Genomic DNA, 21,916 nt, shown 5'->3' with positions numbered 1-21,916 from the left:
AGATAGCTCTGGGCCAAAGCATAAATTGGTAGCACAAATCCGAGCCCGAATCCGTATCCGAATCCGAATCCAGGAACTCGCTCGCAGATCGCTTTGCATTCTGGATGTCGGTTGTCGAAGAATGCCGTTATGCAGCCATGTCGGCTGACCTTTTGGCCCGGCCCAAAACATTTATTTTGTCATTACCCGACTCGGGTGGTCTGCTCCCTCCCACTCCCCCGCTTCTTATAAACATTGTCTCGAAGCAATTACACAAAAGCCGCTTAGTAAATTATGTACGGGCGGCGGAAAAAACCTGAAAGAATCGCATAAGTTCACAAAAACCACAAATTGCCAAATCATTGGGCGAGCAGAGCCCTTCAAGTCTTCAAGTTCTCCTTGAACGGGATTAACATTTGTCTGGCTCGGCGGCCCAGCAAATCTCTGCTTCTGCCCGGACTTGCATAAATTTCAGTCGAAATTTTATCGAAAGTGTGCATCTTACGCCCGCTGAAAAAAAGTTAGGAGGAGCTTCAAAGCCCGTCCTTACCGACCACCTTTTGCCTGGCCTTTTTGCATGTCTATTTAAATCTTAACATGCCGCTGACAAAATGCTCAACAATGAAGACAACAGCACAGGAATTAGAAACGGCACGGAAAAACAAAGCCCAAGAAAAAGAAAAGCAACGGGAAGACGTCTGGCCTGGAAATTGTGCCAGTAGTGTAGACATGGCCACATTTAACAGGAGCAGCAGGATCAAGTCTTGTTCGAAGTGCCTCCTCCACCTGAGGTCCCCGTCCCCGATCCCCAATCCGCCACAGTTGCTCGCCCGGCTGTTTAGGCGATGTCAGAGCTGATAGGCGACGCTGTCTGGGATTGGGTCATGCCTCCGATGGAGATGCAGATGGACCAGGGTCCACCCCCCGCAGCTCAAAGTTCATGACATTATCCTTCCTTGTCTCCATCTGCCTCCCAGAACCTTGTTAATTCTGCTTGTATGATGCGATGTTCTCGTGGGGGAGATGCAAGATTACAAATTTGTATTCCCCGATTGTGCCAATTCCTTGTCCACACATCTGCCCATCCATTAATCTTTCTGCGAACCTTTCGCGTGTCTAATTGTAGAAAGGTGATCTCGATGCCATTCCAATTCACGGGACAGGGCGGGCCGAGATCTGATTCCCTTCGATTCTTTGATTCCAGTGACCCACCAGGTCATCATAAATCATCTCTAGCCATCTCGGCTAATTGATTCGCGCGAAAGAGGAAAGCAAGAGTTGTTCACCCTCCGTCTGGCCATCAGTTTGTGGGTCAAAGCAATTCCCCAGGTTGTCAATTCCCCTGCCACCACAATTTATGGCTATTTGCATAGATCTCGGCTGGGAGAATGTCATCCATGTGCGTGAGATGGAATCGCACTCGAATTGAAGGCGAAACCTGTTGAGAGCCGCGGCTTGAAAGTTGGAGGATAACAAATGATAATGTTGGGGGTTAATGATGCCTGGTGTTGACTTTACGCCACTCGGTTATCTATTATGTGGAATCTGTTTCTCCGATGTCAGCAATTATTGGCTATTAGAGGTTTCACTTTTAACAGGTCTGTGGAATTTTACAAAGACTGTTCTTCTTTGTCCCGCGATTTAATGAACTTTCATTTCCGAGCCGAACATTTGCAATTCGCTGGCCAGCCATCGTTCTGCTGCATTATACATCCGATGAGAATGCGAAATGGAGTGTCCCCAAATCCAATTCCAATTCCTGTGCCACTGATGCATGGCCATCGCTCATCTGCCTGACTCTTTGCTTTGTCTCTGGTCAGAATCGTGACGCGAATGCCGAATCCGAATTCGAATCCGAGAGCAGGAATACCGAAGGATGTCGGTGGAGAGGAGACCTTGAGGAGGCAGGAGCCAGCACCACTGGAACACCAGATGTGTGTCGATTGCGGGGATTTGATTTAGTTGAAAGCCCCGTCCGCTTGACACTCGACATGAGTGAAAAGCTGGCGGAGATTCGCGGCGATTCTACATTCTCCTTTTCGCCAGGCATTATTCCATTAAATCCGTACCCGTTTGATTAGAATCACTTTCGAGTTCGCTGGGAAGTGAAACTTCTGCACGACGCACTTTCGATGGCACGTGAGACAAACGGAGTGCATTGGGAACTGACCATGAGACCCTGCCCGACGACCGGTGGCTGGTAACAATGGAGTGATATGGGAAAGGCTCTCCCGAAGAGACCTCCCCGCCAGAGGGTCAGCACATGGAAGACAGTATCCAAACGAATGAAATGAAAATTGCAAGGGGCTAGGTTTCACTTCTGGGCGAAGAAGAGCGGCACCTAATCACAAGGGCAGCCGCTCAACTCCCAACTGCAATGGCAATGGAAACTGCAGATGCAACTGGTTGCCGAAATGCAACGTGAGCCACATGCAACATGCAACATGAGGCCAGAAGAAAGAGAAACGGCGGTGGAAACCAAGACCAAAAGCAGAAACAGAAGTCCCAGAAGAGGAGCCAGTCAAAGTGGCAACGGCCTGGGAATTGGGCTAATTGATGTTTAGCTGCACTTTTACCCGAGACGTGGACGGAGAGGAGGCCACATCGATGCACATCCAGCGACAAACCAGCCCCAAATGCATATTACATGACTCCGCAGTCCGCAACCAGGAGCGATCCGATCCCAGTGGTTGTCTGCTGATCCGACTGCATCTTTATTAATCCGAGCATCGGCTCATAGGATGGAGGCGGAGATGAAGATCGGGGAGTGCTTTAATTGAATACAATTAATTATTGACACATTTCGGCAGGAATTCCAGGCTTTGGGCCCCGATAAACCGAGTCGTGAGCTGACTTCTGAGCAGAGCGAATTAGGATATGGAAATGCACTTTCTACGGACCTCCATCCGCAAGGAGCTGCATGCTAAGCGCGGCTTGTTTTATGCAAACTGCAGGCCTAACCCAATTTGTTGGCGAGTCATTGGAGCATTCCCCGCTCCAAAGAGTTAATTGCTGCGGGAGATTCTCCCACTGGAATGCCATCCACCCAACGGTACCATGAGCGTTGCCTCTCCACCGGCATCTCCACTCCGAACCCAACATCTGGTGCTGCTGACAGGTGCCGTGGCCATTTTGCAAGGCATTCAATTGGAGGAGACACCAAACAGAAGGCGGCGAAGACATGGAAACGTTGACAAAGTCGCGCAAACATTTCAAGCATCTGCTGCCTGTTTGCGTTGAATGGAGGAGATCACAGAATAAAGTGGAGGATGGAGGCTGCTATAGGGGATCCAAGGAGGAGCCATCCAACGGCTTACTTTTCTCACCCGGCCAAGTCGACCGCAGATTCCGCGGGGGAACATGGCCAACAATCGATTGGAATGCCAGTGCGGGTGTCGCTTGCCAGGGGACAGCTCCTCCAGTCTCCAGTCTTCTGGTGACAAAGGCCCAGCATCCGAGATCCAAAGCCAGGTCCAGCTAGAGCAGGAACCCAGCCGAAGACAAGTGCCCGCTGACGCTCCTGACGCCCCCAACGGTGCCATTTGAATATCAACATTTGTCATCGTGTGTCGTGTCGCATTCCGCACTCCTTCTGTTCTGTTTCTGCCCCTGTTCTCTTCCCGGCCGAGGAAATGTGCCCAAAAGTAAACAAAATCCAATTAAAGTCAAGTGGAACATGGCCAGGGATCAGGAAGAGTGGAGCTGCTTGTCGCGGCCTTTTAATTGAGGAGCTCTCATGTAGCCATGCAAATGTAGGCCAGCCAGAGGCTTTCCAGGGAGGGTGGAACGGCAGCGGAGCTACTTAAAAGGACTGTGCGGAATGGCAGTGCAACTGCAATTACTTTGTGGATCAATTTCCAACACTTTCCCTGGGGGAGAGCGGAGCACGGGATGGAGGCAGACACAGAAACGGAGACCTGGAGCCCCGAGATCCGGACAAAGGAAAGGCATTCCCACTATCTCCCAAAGATCAGAGCAGACCAATGAAATTTGGAACGCGCTCGTTGCGAATTGTAATTGAAACGCATTACCACCAAATGGCTCGACTCTGTTTCTGGCTCAAATGGGCGTTGGCCACAGATCTCCGCCAGCTCGAACAGCAACCACAAACAACGTAGGCGATGACAGCATCGGGAAATGGAGACTAGGCTGAACACTACGCACAGGAGCAGGATTGGGGGGGCAGGCCATGGCGACATGGCAGCCGAAAGTAGGTGAAGCAGCCGCTAACGAAGACCAACTGGAGGATAGGATGGCATCAGATGGGATGGGATCCGCAGGGAAGGAGCCTGGGGCCAGTATCAATGGAAGGCAATCGGACATGCCGACGCATTGGCAGCCAACACAGAAAGAAACCAACTCAACGAGTCCAGAGTGGGAGGCACTCGACTCACGCACCCAGATGGAGGAATAGGAATCTGGAGGGGATTCCCGCGGGGAGGGAAGCTGGTCTTTTAGGGACAACAATGCGCGGTTCGATTTGTTTGCGATTTGGTTAAAGCAAATTTACGGCAGCCGAGGAATGTCCACATCTCTTTTTTGGATCTCCGTAGGTGGCCAACACCCAGGAACCAGGCGGTACTGATGGCCATCAACTGCTTGCCCACTCATCCACCCAGCGTTCCGTGCGAGGTGCGTGCGATTAAGTGGAGCTAATGAGGCTGAGGAGAATTTCTATTCCCTGCGGTGGAGCCCATTTGTCATATGCATCCCAGGGCCTCCATAACGGTTCCGATTTGGTTGAGGCATCGCAGATATGCAGCATGGGAATTCTTGTCATTAGAGGAGCATCCCACCCCACCCCTAATATTCATGGGCTTGGTCACGTGCAGGAGTGAACGATTTAACCCTGACAGGAGACAGAAACGTGGAAAAAGTGGACCCATCAACGATCGATGATCAGCGGTCCACCGATCCAGTTGGACCCGCGGGACAGGAAGAAGAACCGTTCTGGCAACGTGGAATCAGCAGGTTGCCATGTCGATAAGAGATCGGGCAATTAGTTGACAGGGATTGAATGCGATGGTCGGGAGGGGGAGGAGGAGGTAGTGCGTCTTCGTGATCCGCTGACGGTGACTCCGACTGTGATGTTGGAGGTGACTGTGATGGGCACGACGGCTCCATATTGGTAATGCTCTTACCAGGGGTTGAGGATCGTGATGGCCGGCACGTTCGTCACTTGTTCGCCGGTTCAGACGGGCCGGATGGCCTCTGTTCGGGAGCCACTTGGCCACCCTCCTCCTCCAAGTTCTCTGTTCTAAATGCCGTTAAAACGAAATGACTTCACGGCCATTTCCCAGAAGAAAACGACACAGAAACCGAATTCGGAATCAGCATCTGAATTAAATCCACAATTATGATGAGTTCTCTGTGGCTCAACTATTCTCCGCTTTATCTCGCTGGGAAAACTCATCAGCGGTTGCTGGGAGAGATGACCCAAATTCTGCATAATTGTTCCACTGCAGCTTGGTCTCCTGAACTCCTAACCGCACATCTCCTTTCGGTGGATTCCTAGGCACCGCAAATTCGCCCCAAAAGCGAGAAAGTTCATTATGTCCGGCGATCATTTTCAGGCGGATCATTTTCATTTCCATTTGCGTGGCGTCGGTGGCGTCGATCTGCAAATTATCCTGACACCCGGCTCCATCTCTGCACCGGCTCTTGGTCCGGTTTGGACTCGCTTTGGATGCTCCACGAGAGCCACTTGACCACCGTCCAGGTCGACAGTTGCGTGTTGTCCAGATTTCGGTTTCGTGTCGGGGATAATGGAGAGTGGAGTGGAAGAGGGTGGACCGAGGCGTTATGTCGACTTTGATATTATAACCGCAATTAGTCGACGTGGTCTCGAGTGCTATCTCTGGCATCTGCACTCGCCACTCTGGATCGCCACTCCGGACCCCTTTCCCGGCTCCGCAGTGAGAGTTTGGCTGGATTCCATTTCCCTGCATTTCTCGCACTCTCGAACGTCTCGAGCGGCGCGTCTCGAGTGGCGGATGATTGGGCACGCGGAGCACGGACACCAGGGAGCCCTCCTCCCTGGGAGTGACTCAGCCGCCGTTTCCACCCAGATGGAGTGCAGATTGCAGATCGCTGGGTAGAGATTCAGATCCAATGGGTTTGGAGTGCGAGTAGGAAACTTTCGATTGCTCACTGGAGAGGTTGGATGTCAAGAGCACGTCCACGAAACGGGAAACTGACCGCAGGATGCCGTTGAACCCTGGGTTCGCAGTTGCAGATCTCTTAAACGATGGGAACTGGCTAAAAATAAGAATCGGAATCGGACCCTGCCATAACAATTTCCTGTCAATCAGAGCAGCGACTGCGACGAGATCTCCGCCCCTTCTCTGCTACCGTGGAGTGCTCCAGCACGCAATTAATTAGTACCTCTGTCTAGGAGGGAAGGGGAGACTACGATCTCTGGCCGAACGGTGGACAGTTCCACGTCGAATCTGCTGGAGCGAGGAGATACACAGGGGATACGCAAACTGACCAGCGGAGCTCATCAAGCCACCTACGCTTACGGTACTTGGCCAGCTGCAAATTAATCTCCCTCCCCCTCAGTCCGAGATTCTCCCAGATTCTCTGGAGAACTGGAAACGGGGAACGCGGATAGGAAGCCCCGGGGCTGCCACACTTCTGAAGTCATTTTCCAAATGCTTGACAATTTATCATCCCGCTTTATTTGGGCAGTTTTTCTGTTCGTCAAGTGCTCGTGGCCAAAGGGAATGGGAGCGGAGTGGGGCTGGGGATGTGAAAACAGCAAAAAGGTAGCAGAATAGCTCAAGTCAATGGCTTGGCCAAAACTGGGTCAGACTGATTGAGGAGCCGGCGGCCGTCGATGCCAAAAATGTTAATTAATTCGAATTAAAATGTTGCGGACGCGGTGCGCTGACAGAAAGTCCGCAAAGGAAGCGGAGTTGGACTTGGTCGCTGGCCACAGGGATGGCATAGGAGTTCCGAAACGGAGTGCAGATATGCCGAAGAAGGCGTTGGCGTTGGCGTTGGCAGTTTACCGTTGGGCGGACTCACCTGAACCGCTGATAACTCGGTCCTCCGATTCCCATTCCGTTTCCATTTCTATTCATTCCACTGGGTTCGGTAATAGTTCTCGGTTAGGTGGCTCTGCGGTTTCTGCAGCGGACCAAAGGCCAGGCCAGAATTTTGATATTGAAATTGCTACCTTGGCACACCGAACCGAGGAGCAGAGGAAACTTCAGCCGGAGGCCGTGGTTTGATAACATCAGTCCGAGTCCGGGGGAGGAAAGTGGGGAGGAGCAGCTCCCACTACAGTCTACATTCTATAGGAAAACAAAAGACAACAATTCCATTTGGTAAACGCTCGCCCAGAGGAAAGCGGGAAATGCAACGCCGCGGAGGAAACAAGAATGAAAAATAATCTAAAGTTTGGATGTGGAGCTGTGAGCTGTGGCTGGAGTTGCAGCTCAGTTGGTTTCGGTTTGCGTTTGCTTTGGCCAATGTAACTACAATTTAAATGCTAATCTGGCATCTGTTGGCGGTCGGAGGTTGGCGGACTTCGGATGGCGGACAATACTATGGAGTGGTGGGAGCGGAGGAGCGGAGGAGCATGGGCAAACAGCCCGCCCCCAAACCGCCCACCAAATGGGGGAGGAGGGGTGGACTCCGGGGGTGCAGCCACACTTAGCGTTTAGTGGAGCTGTGATTTGCATTTGCTCATTAGCCGCCAAAACAAACCCACAAGTAAAGGAGAGCCTCCAGAGGCCCCTGCCCTCGGAGGTGCTTATTTATTGTACCATCTGACTCCTGACTGACTCCGCTGTCTAATTAGTTTTCACGCCTATAAACTGCCGACTTTATTTGCGGCGGATGCCTGCTCTGGATTCCCAGAGATTGGCCACAAAAATGTCGGATCTGGGATCTCTGGCCGAAGTTCAACGGAACCCAGAGCCCGGTGCACAGTACCGCTAGGTCCCCTCCGAACTCTCCCCGGAAAACCGCGACACTAGGGGAACCGAAAGTACTGGAGTACAAATGGAATCAAAGTAGCCAGAACTGGCAGCAAAATCAAAAGCGAAAGAACATTTGTAAACTGCCAATTATTATGAAAAGAGGAGACAGCGACAACGGCCACATGAGGTGGGGAAATGGGAAACAAGACCACAGCGACATCCCAAGAACTAGATTCTAGTTAGTTGGTTCTCCATCCGAGGGGGATCCCCTCTGAAGCACAGAAAGCGCGTCACGCCGAAATCCCGAAATTCGCTCGTTACCATTCCGAGGTTTGTGATTGGGTTCTGGGTTTCAGTTTGGGTTTGGGCTTGGGTTTCGAGCGGGACTCTGTGGCTCAGTGAGCAGAGCGCCGGCTGTCGGAAGAGCAGACCCCTCGTCCAGCCCCAGCTTCCAGCGCAGACCTCTCCAGTGGACGTCTTCCTCCTCCCCTCTAGGTTCTACCCATTTTTCGGCTCGCGTGCTGCCAAACCGCCAATTACCGAACATCAAAAAGCAGTTTCCCTTCCTCTCCCTTCGACTCCACTTCTGGTCCAAGTCCCGGGCCAAGTCTGCCCAATAATTTGCTCTTGGCTTGTGTGTGGCTTTGTTTATAGTTTTGTCAGACTCTGACCCTTTACCTTCCAACCCATTCCCATTCCCATTTCCATTCCGAGTCCACTCCCTTCCCCCTGGGCCCACTGGACACCCAAAAAGGTGTTCGAAATGCCAAGAATCCGTTGCCGAAGCACGCAATGGGAAATAAGAGGAGGAATTACCCAGCAACTGAAATGCAAATGGGAAGTGCTCTCCGAGATCTTCGTGGCTCACGATGCGATACATTTCGGGACCAGGGCCACGCCCTCCGCCGCCCATGCCCCTACAAGCCCAAAATCCAAGTTCCGTTGCGGGCAGAAATTAATTTAATTATATCGGGCATAATAAATAAAGTGAGTTATCCAACGCGGTCTGCCCTGCGGCGTCTTTTGACATTTTAATCGCGTCGGTCGAGGAGTCACTGGCCCACTTAAAAGGCGTCGGACCGAGGTGGGAGTACGGATTCCCCCGAGTCGTGACTTAGAGAAGAAGTAGGGGAGCAGGAGAAACAGTTCTTACAGATGGCTTCGGGGGAGTGGTCACCTATCCACAGATTGCGGAAGAGAGAACCATTCTGATCTCACCATGCATGCCAATCACTATCATCGGGTGCCATTATATGAGGGGCACAACCAGTGGCGTAACCATTAACAACGGCGATAATCCTCGATGGGTTGATTGATAACCCACTGATCCATAAAACGTCGATGGCTTCCCCTGTTGAATCTCGCAAAACGAGGGTCTGATCGAGACCATTTCATTTGCATTTCGCAATGTGGATTCTGCCCAGGGTTTATCCTTTTATAGTCGCCTCTGTTTGATCAGTCCGCTCCCTGGCTTCTGCGTGGGCCTCCCTCCTGGACCTCTGGAGATCCGCTTCGGTTATAATGACAATCACGTTCCTCCAGCCGCATCATCTCTCATCTCCGCAATCATCATCTGCCGCGGAGATCTCCATGAACTGGGATCTGGGAAGCGGTTTGTTTGCTAATGTGCGAGAAGTCGGGATCGCGTGGGTCGAGTTTTCCAGGGGACAAGTGGTGTGGCAAGGGGAAGCTGCAACAAAGTTGCTGATTATCCCAGATGGTTGATTAGAGCAGTCCCCCAAATCATCATCAGACGAAGAATGAGTTCTAAGCAGCTCCGCTATTCCACTATTCCGATTCCAATTCCATCGGATGACGGAGCCGAATTCGGAAAATGCAATTGAAAAGCCGCGGAAAATGCCAGGGAGTGGGGCATATAAAGCCAGCGCCAATTTCCCGCTGCAAATTATTGCGGGCTGATGGGTGCTGGGTGCAAATGAAATGTTTAAGGCATCCTGTTTCCATCTGCGATCGAACCGTAGTCACGGGGCAGCCGACGAGATCCGTTTATTGCCGCCTTGATTTATGCAACATTTTCCGCAATAAAAGTGCCAACGACTCGAAGAATTATTACATCATCACGTAATAGGCCTCCGCACTGAAGCAGCAGCCTCCTTTGGGGCGCCACGCCCGCCTCAAATTGCCCTCCGACTGCAGATCCCCTCGTAGTTATGCCTCCCCGGCCCAGGAAACCCATCCACTCCACTCTTTCGCGCTGTCATAAATCAGTCGCCAGCCCCGAGTTCCCGCAAGAGGAGCGGCATTAAATACTCGTACTCTCCTCCTAAATTGCTGCCCGAGCAGCCCAACAGCCCAGCAACGACCGTGGCCACAATGCCGCTGTTAAGTGTCGTGTCATCCCCGAAGATCCATCATAATAGTCGGGCCTCGACTACAAAGATTTAGCGGAGAAGAATTTGCCTGGCACGTGTCCATCATGGCAAGTGGCAACGAATTCCGGCGAGGGAGTTACTGGGCGAGTTCTCGGCGATCGGAGGTGCTAGCTTGTGAGGAGAATATTCCCAGATGCCGTAATAGCCCGCCAAATTGGGGCTCTCCTCGGGGAGGGGCATACCTGTCCAGCCACTTGTACTCCAGGTCCCTTATCCGACCCCACTGTTCAGATGCTCCCCGCGATGAGGCTCGGAATGGCCCATTGTGCAGAGACACCAAACACGGAAGTCGCGGCGTGCGCACTCCCCAAATGCCCATTTAATATAATTTCTATTATTTCTGCCAACTCCGGCCACTGGAAACTGCCACCAGGTGACAGTTACAATGCAGAAACAATATACAACGACCGCAGTCCCGATCCCACTCCTCGGATTCTGAGTGGGGACATTGCCACCATCCCGATCCCATTCCCAATCCCACCAACCTGTCCTGGCCCACTCGACGGTCCGTTCCCGCAATCGCCGCAGTGATCATCATAATCGTGATCGCTTTGGGATCGGGTTCGGGCTCCAACTCCAAGGTTGTCTTGTCCTCGGGGATCCATTTTTGGCATGCGTTCGGCAGCGAACACTTCCTGTGGCTGTGGGAAACACTCGGGAACTTGTTCCTTCCATGCGACATGTTCGCCACGATTCCTCTCGAGCGACCCACCCACATGCAGTACGATATCCCGACCATATAAAGACCATTTCAGCCCGTGTTTGTTCTGCAAATATTTCGGGAACCCGCTCTCATAAATCAATTAGACAAGTGTAACAGTTTCGGGTCGGGATGCCAGTTCTGGTGGATTGGATGGGTGGCTAGCTCAGATGGGTGGGATGGGTGGTGGTGGCCCCGTTCCACTTTGTGGGGCATGGTGATCGGCGCATGGTGCATGGTGCATGCAACAGGCGAAGCGGTCATAAATTTCCTAGGCGATGCCCCTTTTGTGTAGCTGAAAATGGCAGCCGAACTTCGAGGTCCACTCCTCTGCTCTGGCCTGTGTAAATTGGTGCAAATTGATGAGAATATAAATGGAAAATATTGGGAGCGGAGTGGGGCGTATCTGTCGGACGCAGGCTCATTTCCAGGTCCCGAAAGGAGAGATCCGCCGTCTGTTTGCTTTGTCAAGTGCCGCACCGTGGAAATTGATGAAAATTGCTCCCATTTACCGGTTCGGTTCGCACACCCGCAAGACGAGAATCTCGCCCAGGCAGTTTATCAACTCGAGCGGTGCTCCATCAGGAGCCAACTCCTCCGACTCAAGGTCGCTGCCGGTGGAGGGAGTGCAGCCAGTGGATGCGAGCAGCAGAAACAGGTGTTGCCTCCATTGACAGTTGCCTTGATTGGCTTGTGTTGCATGTCGCACGCCTCGTGCTGCCTCCTGGCCCAGGTGCTCCTCCTGCGCTTCCTCATCTGATTCCACATCCACATCCAGGTCCCAGCCATGCCAGGCACACCCCTTCATTTGCGGAGACCGCGTCCGAGCAGGAACCCATCCACTCCAAAGACAACTGCATTTCGGGCCCATTCTAACAGAGGAAGCCACGAGTTGGCGACTTGTCGACTTGGCGAGCTGGTGTGCCAACGCCCAGAGCAAATATTGGGAGAATAGCATGGTAGTGATGATCCCATCCCATCCAACCCCCTTCCGCATCCCATTTCTCCATCTCGCTTCCATAACTCGCTGCAATGTCGTCGCTAATCGCAGGCTCTGGGATTGTAAATTAAAATTGGAAGCCTAGATGGCAGGGAGATTGCATCACCTCTGCTCACCTCTCGATGTGTCCGGATTCATCAGCGGAGGAATTAATGATGGGAATATGAAACCGCCAATTTGCCTAGCTCCATATCGGAGTGAATCCCTCTCTTATAAACACCCGAAGAAGGAGAAATGCTTTCCAAATGCTTTCCTCCCCATATGGGCGCAACAACCGAATTGCTCCAACGATGCCTCTGCGTGCCCATAACTCACTGGAACCCTCTCCCTAGCCCATGTCATCCGAGTCCAACTCTGGCCAGGCTGGCCAGGCTAAGCAGGAGCAAAAAGTGCGGCAATTAGAAGCAGAAGCTGCCGATGGCAGTTGGATGTTGGTCGGTGATTGAGTTGCAGCTCAGGTGGACTCCAGACCCCGCCTGCCCCTCCGAGTCCCGAGACCCTCCATTCGCGGCTGTAATGGATGATGGATGTGGAAGCGGGAGGAGGCATGGAGTGGGAGACAACGACCAACGGCAAACAGGAAAATTCATATTACGAAAAAACTGCATCGCTTAAGTGTCATTATTGGGACCAGAATTTCAACAAGTCGCTGCCGTTGTCGTGTCTTCTGATGCAAAAGTGGAAGGTGCAGGGGCTTCTGCGGAAGATGGGGCAGATGGAGATGGCAACTTTCACCGCGCTCAGAATTCCTTTAAGCAGTGAGCTTCAGTTGTGTGCAGAGGAACCAGAACCACAGCCAGACAGCGGTCAATCTCGGATCGCGGATCCCCGAGCCCCGTTCCCTTCCTCCTCCTCCGGGTGCGCCAATATCCGCTGGCCACAATCAACACCTCCGCACCGCCCACCGCCCCTTCCTGGCGAGGTGGAGCCATCACTCAACTTCACCTTCAGTCAGTCTGAGGCCTCTCTTATCTTTGGGTATACCCAATCCCCCGTCCAGGCCTCCCACTCCTCCCCCGAAGTCACCTGGAGTTGTTTTTACACCTTGCTCGTTTTTGTGGCCGTGGTCTCGTGTCGAATGGATCCCAACTTGGGAGCAGAGCGCTGTACTTGTGGTGGCAGACCAAGTACAAGCCAGCAACCAAGTTGTCGTCGGCGAAGGGCGTTAACTGGGTTAAACGCTCGTTGACAGTTCTATGCCGCCGACCAGCCAAGACCACATCAAGCCGAGAATTCGAGACCAAGAGGCAGGGCAGAGGAGTGGAGCCCAAGGTACTGACAGTCAGTCAGTGGCACAGGCCAAACGAGACACTTGCTAAGAGTGAAAATTCTGATAGAATGCTTTTTCCTTCCTCTGCATAGAAAGCTGCAATTAGACAGAGCCGAAGGGAGCCGTTGAAAAGTGAAACAAAACAAATCGGATGGCGGTGCAATCAGGGGAACATCGTTACCATTCCACCTCATAATCTTCACCTTTCGATTCGAATCGGGGTCACCGGACGTCATGATGGTCACTGGCATGATGCGTGCGATTCTTATCGTCATTAGGACTCCGCTGGCTACTCCCTACTTTCAGATCTTAACTCCTGCGGCATCTCTTCTTGATTACCGCCGCAAATCTGGAGAAACTGCCCCCGAAGATTGATGACTCACATTTGTATCTTTGCGTGCCATCGCAATCCTTTCCATTTCGCCAAAAGTTCTCTGCGTTCGCAGTGAAAGTAAACCACTGCGATGAACCCACTGAAATGCAAGAGAGACAGACCCGCTCCACTTCTAATGAGCCAACTTGAAGTGCACTTCCAAGGAAAACGAATCTGATGTGGGGACCAATCACTTTGCAAACAATCGAGACACGAGACGAATAAACGAGCTGCACAGCGAATTTCTTCGATTGATTGCCGGAAACATAAACTCCTGCTCCCGATCGACCTGCACTTTCTGGGGAAATGGAAATGGGAGGTGGACCATGGAGCATTGGAGCATTGGAGCAGCCCACGCGGCAATCAGAGAATGTGTGAAAATCGAAAGGAAATTTGCATGTCACTCAATGGAGGCCCAGACCTTGTTTGCTCTGCAAACGAACCAGAAACTCTGGACAAGATCAGGGCAACACCCCGCGGTTGTTCCGTCACTCTCAGCGCTCTTTCTTGGCCCAGTTTCTCGGACCTAGAATGGAAACCAATATTTGAATATCTGGCGACACAGAAAACCGCACTCGGCGAAAATCAGTCGATGGCCCACATTAATCCACTTCCTCCCAACGGTAGAGTATTGATGTATCTCTGCCATCCGTCGCACTGAATCTGGCCTTGATAAGGGGGAGCAACGAACTCTGCGCTCTCGAGTGTGGATGTAAGCGTTGTCCAACCCCATTCGGGAAATATCTGACTTGATCGAGAAGAGTGGCTTCCCGGGAATCGCGAACTTCGTAATTTTGGCAACGATCGCGGCATGCGATAGCAATTAGAGCAATCACCCACTCTTCTGGAATCCCAATCAATCTCTGACCATCTCCAGAACTGGGAGCCTCCCCATTCACACGCCAATTCCAACTCCAACTCCAAAGTCAAGGCCCGCGTCCGGATGACGCTCGGCGATTGCGGACTTCCTACTTCGACCCCTACTCCCAAAGATTTTCCGAGGTGATGGACAGAAAGACACAATTTATATAATTTCTTTATCAGATCTTTTGGAAGTGGTTCATTGTTGGACAAATTGTATAATTCCCTCAGAGGCGTTAATCGAACGCGGAGAGGCCTCAATTATGGCCGAAGCGACAATCGCCGGTGAATCGAAGGCGAACGTATCTGAATCAGTGCCCGACAATTGTGGAAATCGGATGCAGTGCGTCGGATGGAGGTGCATGAAAACGCGGGAAAAGTGCGACGAGTGCAGTTCGCTGTGCTTTCGATGATTGCGCGTCAATATTAATTGCATTATGTGACGGACAAATTCGAGACAGCCTCCGCTTTCTTTGTGGCGCAACTGCTGCTGACTGCTGGTGGCGTTGCTATGTGCAGTGTGTTGCATAAACGCTCTATCAAACCCGGTTGCCTTGACTAAGCTGCCCCCACAATCGGTGACCTCATTCCGCACTCCCCGCTTTTCCAACTCCTATTTTGTTTCTTAGCTCTGCCTTCGATTGTTATCGCGCACTTAATTAGGCGTGCGTTGAGGTAATGCTCGTGTAGTTCCCTGGTACTTACGACTTTGGTCATTAGAAAGCCGGGCTGCTGGGTGCAGGGGAGATTCCCCGTGCGGGGTCCGCCCCTCTTTCGGATCTCCGCATCTCCAGAACCCCGCTCTTGAGTGATCCGTGCACCTGTCTTTTGCTAATGCCCTGGGCTCTGTTATAACCCGCTGTGGGACTTCAATTTGGCGCTATTCAGTGCAATTCAATGCCGAAGCTGCGTGCCAGGCAGAAAATCATTTGCCTCGACGGTTATAATTGCAGTTTATTGCTTCCGACGAGAACAAGAATGAGACTGGGAAGCTTCAGGTGTCGGAAAAGCTTCTTCTGGAGAAAGTTCTGCGAGAGAGGACCGAAGAGTGATGGCCAAGAGTGGAAAGTAAGAGAATCTTCAAGAGAATGGATAAGGCCTGCGACGACTGCGCTGCCTGGCTTGGTTCCAACTCTTCAAGTTCTCTTGGCCAAGCAGACAGCCGACTTTTCGCCAAAGAATAATTCAATGCCGCGCCAAGAACGGTTATTCATTTTCATATCTGCGGAATGCACGGCTAAACGGAATATTTGCATTAATAAATGCAACTATGTCACGCCCAAGTCAGCGGCAGCGACTTCCGCCTAAAAATGGCTCAAATGCTTTCAGCCAGCAGCCGACTTGGTCGACATGGGCCGACATCAATCCGCGCTGAATCAAACAAACAAAACAGCAGGAGGCCTTCAAATCTGAGTGCTCCAAAGCGGAGCAGATCGGCGCAGATGCAGTGGCCGGGAGGGTTCCGATTCCAGGGAAGCCGCCGGACTGGTCGCTGAACCAAATTGGTAGAGCCCATCTCGGCGGCTTATGAGGCAATGCCATTCACTTGGCCTCATCCTCCTTTGACTAAACATCACACAGCGAGAAAAGCCTCCCAAGTCATTCCAAGACCTCCGTCTGCCATAAGGAAAAGTTGTTGCGCAGATCGCCAAAGGCTATTGTTAGTTTTCTTAATTTTGCAGTCCAGCTAAGCCAATCAATATTTTTTATGGCACTTCAACATACTTTTTAAATTGTGGCCTTGGGTTATTGTGTCTTTGAAATTTTCTCATTCCTCAATCGATCAAAAGATGCTGTTCTGAAAACCCAATTTCTTTTTTAATAGATTTATAACTGCGGGCTACGATATTTGACAAGTTTTTCTTGGGGTCAAAACATAAGCTTTTCAATTTCCCTTAAAAGGTGGCACAGTGTACTAAGTACACCCTCAATCAAAAATACTTTTCTGCTAATACTAATGTCTTTTTCATCATGTTGCCACCATTTGTTGTAAGTGGCTTTATAAATCGTATAAAGTTTGGTTTTGTTTTTTCACCGTGTAGTCTTGGCCCCTGTTGGCCAGCAAAATCATAATCATGTCAGCAAATTAGACTGACATGCGGCGTACGTGCCCCAACTAGCAGATGAAGAGGATCTCCGCGAGGAGGATGGACGGATGCTTCTTTGGATGCTCCAGCTGAGAAAGCCGAGTGGTGTGGCAGGGGATGAGCTGGGATGGGATTGGAATCGAATGGGTTGGGATGTGACCATGGGTATGGGTGAATGTCTCCGCGTGCGGACGGACATTGCGCCGTGTCATCTTCCAGTTCGACAACGGAGTTGAACCGTTGGCGTTTCGTGCGACAAAACTCTGAAAATTCTCACTGCCCGGAAAAGGTTTTTCTGCGCGCTCTCGCAGATTCGTTTGGTTTGCTTTCTGTTTTTCATCATCTGGCAGACACATTTCCCAAATGCGCAGAAAATTCTTACACAATTACGCTGATACCTCGGCTGGGGTTTCATTTCGGCCGCACACGCAGAATGACAAAAGACCAGAAACAGAAACAGAAAAAGAAAACTCAATTCTCATTCCAGAGATGCGGAGATTCGGAGGCAAATCTCTTTCTGGATGCGGCTGGATGGTCGGCCAGGGGATTTGGGTCACTTGGCTTGGGTCAGGCAACGGTTACGAAACAATTGCAGACAATTAGCCGGCAGCCGGGCTAAACTGGACCCCAGTTTTGTGCAGATTATCAACGAGAGTCGCTGACGACTTTGTCATCGTCTTGGTCTCCCCGACCGCTTCCCCGGACAATTTGTCTAACTGATTTTGTAATTTATGCCACCCAGCCGAAGACGAAGACAGGAAAAACTTTCGCTTGGATGTCTTGGCTCATAAAACTGCCTTCGAATTGAAAAGCGGCCAATAAAGATCGAACAATTGATGTGCGCCCGGTCGGCGAATCGCTGCGTGGCATTCACCTTGGCGAACAAAGGCCATTTGTTTCCATTTTCTCGCCCTGCGGCCGCCATTGATATTTCCAAACGGAATCAAGCCAATCCCAATTCCAATTCCTAACCGAAAAAACCCCTTGACAATCTTCCAACGTTTTTCACTTGGCATTTGAACAAAACGTCGCTATTTGCATCGCTTATAGATTTTTCACTTTCCTTTCTTCGGCTGACAAATTTCTGGCTACGTGCCTAGATTCCGTCGAGAAAGGGGTTCTCTTCTCCTCATTTTCAGCCACTATTACAGCATCCGCAGAAGAATTCTTCTCGCCGGCAAGAATCAGCTCATCAATATGCTGGCCAGCGCCACGAGATCTTTTGCTTATGAATGATCTATGTGGTCGAGTTCATTTTCAGCCCGAGCCGCGCACAAACTGAACCGCCGCGCGACCGGAGCAGCATTTTAATGAGACCTAAAGATCAACAATAAATTATAGGGAAATTCATTTAATGCGATGTGGCTTCGGCTGGGCCCTGGCTTGCATTGAAGGTGGAAACCGACCTCCCAAAGATCCTAAATGATGAATTTATTGCTCTTTATTACCATGTATGGGCTTTCCTTTGGTAATGGCTTCGATTTGAGTGATTTGTTACACCGTATTTGATAAACAAAATGGATTGGGTTGTCGGAAATGGTTCTTTGCCCTGCTCCTTTGTTTACTAATTATTACGGAAAGTAATTGTATTTTAAGTATTTCATTTGAACCGCGAAGTAGGGTTTTTTCGCTAGTTTGTTGCCTAAGTCTTTTGTTTTTGATGCAGAGTTGCCATTACTTGAGGAATCTGCAAAGAGTTATAAATTCATATTGCATCCAAACGACTTACAGAACATTTATCTGCTGTCGACGCGTCGTTACAGAGGTATGCCGAGCAAGTTTGTCGCCTAAGTCTTTCGATACCTTGCACATATTGTATCTGGTTTTTTGGTTGTTTCTTTTTCTCCTCTGGCTTTTGGCCGGGAGAAATCCAGTTGGCGTTGCCAAATCTTTTCTCCACGCCGACACAGAGATGGTGCGGGGTATCTGCGTCCTTTTCATTATTTGTAGGTGTCTATTGGGTCAGACAAAATGCATTGGCAATATCACAAAGTAATGAGATATGCTCCCCTGATATATGGCAGGCACTTTGGGCTGACAAAATGAGCAGCCGGGCCATAAATATGCCAACCGACAGCATCTGAGCATTGGGCATTGAGCAGCTTGCATCTGGGGATCTTTCCCCGTTGCAAAGTGATTTTCTCGCACTTATTTTCAATTCTGTGCGCCGGCAACTTGATAAATTAACACTCTGCACATGCCATTTGTTTATTTGCCTAAATAAATCGCCGACGAACCTGAATTCAAGTCGGAATCTGCATCTGAATTTGAATTTGGGTCCAAATGCGCAGCTTAAAGCGCACCGCTCGGCAGCAATTGTATTTATAAGCTGGGGAATCAGAAGAAAAGTGGAAAAAATAAAGCGAAAATCCGCCCCACTCCCTGCGGCACACAAAATCACTCGAACATTTGTGTGCTGTGCACATAGTCAATTTATGTTGCCCGATGCGAGGAATCCGCGACTTAGCGACTTGTATTCGGCGTCGGAGTCGGATTCGGACTTGGACTTGGACTTGGACTTGCACTGGCAATGGGAATGGGAGTTCGACTGGAACTTTGTTTATTGCCCCACTAAGGCGACTGACCCACAACATTAAATTGTAATTTGAGTGGGGCAAAGCGAACATTTTTACTGCAAATTTCGCCAGCCTCTCGACTGCTCGGCTCGGCTGGGTTTGGCTTGTTCTTGCTCATGTAAGTCAGCGGAGTCAACAAGAAATCGAGTAATTAGAATTTCCATCTGTGACTCTTCACGCCCCAGTGTTGTGGCCCGCTTTTGTGCAATTCTCTGCGAGGAGAACGGTACTGCCAATGGCACGCGACTCATTCTCAACGTTTCGCTAATGACTCCGCGGCCATGTCATTGACCAGACTCCCAGACTCACCTCACCAGAACTGGCGATGGCGGCAGGCATGCAAATCGATTTGCAGGCGGACAGTTGCATAATCGTTAATTAGGGGAGTACACTGGAAGAAGGGCGGGTCACTTTAGGCAAATAAATTTTGAATTCAAAATAAGTAAGCCCTAATTTATAAATATAATTGACTAAAAAACCGATTAAGGTAAACCCTCCCGTTCGGAAAGATAGAAACAGTAATCAAATACTCACATTTTAGTTGAAGTGAACAATAAATGCTATCAGTTCTCATCGCGCACAAACTCCCCGGCAATTTCTCGCTGTGCACACACCGCATTCTCTGCTCGGCTCAAAGTGAAAAATCAATGCTAAATTCGAATTTGATTAGTGCGGAAATCAATCGCAGTCCGTGGAAAACTCCGCACACATCTGAGCTGTAAGCTGAACTTCGTGCTTTAACGCACATTACACGTAATGCATTTTCCATGCTGCCGCTGATGTTGTTATTCTGCTAGGAAAAGTGGAGGAATCAGAAAAGAACCGCAATGCAGTGCCACTAACGATATCCAACTGGCCACTTGGTGCTCCCGAATCGATCTTGGCCCAATCTAGAGCGTTTCGGGTATTGCCTCCGCGTGCGTGATCTCAGAAACTAGTGTTATTCTTTAATTCTTATCAATTATGGCTTCTACCTGTGCTTTCTGCCGGCAAAATGAGTTGCAAATACCTGGCAGTAGCATTTCCGTCAGGCCATTGTCTCGCCGGCAATTCATAAAGATTATGAAGCGGCAATAGAGGAGCCGAAAAAAGGAAATAAAAACTGGCTACCCACCCAGATTGTTGGTCCCCAAGGGCCGTGGCCGTGGCCATGGCCACCATCTGTTGACATTGCCGCGGACATTGTCAAGCCGAGCACTTTATTTGCTGCGCGTTTGACATAAACATTTGCCCAGCGGACAACTGAATGGCCAAGGCCTCTGTTCGGCTCCTTATAAAGACCATACGACACATCGAAGGCAGCAATTTTTGAAATACGCATTGCAGAATTTATGTTATGCGTGCCTTCGCGAGAGACTCGAGACTCGAGACCCGAGATCCGAGACCCGTGAGTCCCGCGGTGACAAAAATATAGAAAAGAAAGACGCCAGCCAGCCAGCCAGCCAGCCTTGGCCAAACGGATGCTGTGCATCCAGCAGCCACGGAAAGTGTTCAAAGACTTTCGCTGTGCTGGGGCGCAGGGAGCAGTGCAGAAGTCTCGGGGACATTAGAAACGAAACGAACAAAAATTCATAGATACAAAAAAAGGAGTCTCGAGGAGTCGCGAGGAGTCGCCTCCTCTGGAGGCTTTGTCTAAATTTGGATGGCCATGTCAGTGACAGCATTTGACTTGGCAACTTTTCATGTTCATGTTCGCCAACTTGCGCCGAGTTCAAAGCATCAGATTCGAGATAATGTTAAACATTTCCTTTCAAATTGTTTTTGCCCGCCGCTGCCGCCGCCTTTTGTCCCCTCTGTTTTTTGTTCTCCTCTGCAACTGCCATCTTGGGATGGGTTGATAGAAAATCAGCAATAATTATGACTAAAAAATTATGGTGACTTTTCATCTAGGCGCAGATGAAGAATGGCTCGAAGAAAGTCTCGTAACAATTGGTATTTAGCCTTATGAAAAAGCAACCACCGAGTTGTTTGGTAAAAGGATATCATTGTTCAACTATTTTATGGCAAGTCTTGGCTTACTTTGTAGCAACGATTTGGCCAGAAACAATTAAAGCTAGCGTTCTGATTTTTGCACAAGTTGCCTTTCCAATAGAAATCCTACTTAACGCGATACCATCAACTAAGATAATATAAACCTTGGGTAAGAAATGCGTAAGCGGTCCAAGAGATTGCCTTGTTCGTGTTTCCTCGAGGAGTTGCGATCGTCTAAAGAACGTAGTTGGGTGCATGTAATGTAATTAATTACTGCTTTAAGTACACCCATAAAAGCAACCTAGTTTAGGGTGCCCAAAAGCCCCCACACATTCCTGAGGTAAAAGCCAGTTTACGCCACCCACTCGAGATGGGGCTCATTTCGCTGCCTGCACTGCGAATGTGGGTGAAATCATGTTAATGAAGTTGTTTACCTGCAATTCGTAGCCCTCGTTTCCTCGCCCAATTAGTTTGTCACTTTTACTGCAGGCAGCTCGACTTTGCACCGTTTAGAGCCGAGTTCAGCGCCATTTAGCCAAGGTTCAGTTTCACCCGGGCCAATTTTCCACCTGGTGAGTGTGGCACTCGGCCGAAGGAAGTCGCAGCCGCAGTCGAAGTAGAATCGGAGGAGGAGGAGGAGGTGGTCTAAACGCTGCTCTTGATTGATTTGTATCAACGTTGATTAGGCCAAAACCAACAATCATGGCCGGGGCTGAGGCTTGAGGTTTTGGCCTTGTTAAATCGATCGATTGACATTGACAGTGACGGGCAAATTTCG

This window comes from Drosophila biarmipes, chromosome 3R, assembly GCF_025231255.1.
Source record: "Drosophila biarmipes strain raj3 chromosome 3R, RU_DBia_V1.1, whole genome shotgun sequence".
Lineage (NCBI taxonomy): Eukaryota > Metazoa > Arthropoda > Insecta > Diptera > Drosophilidae > Drosophila > Drosophila biarmipes.
The sequence above is the reverse complement of the archived record's forward strand: the minus strand, read 5'-3'. Positions refer to the sequence as shown.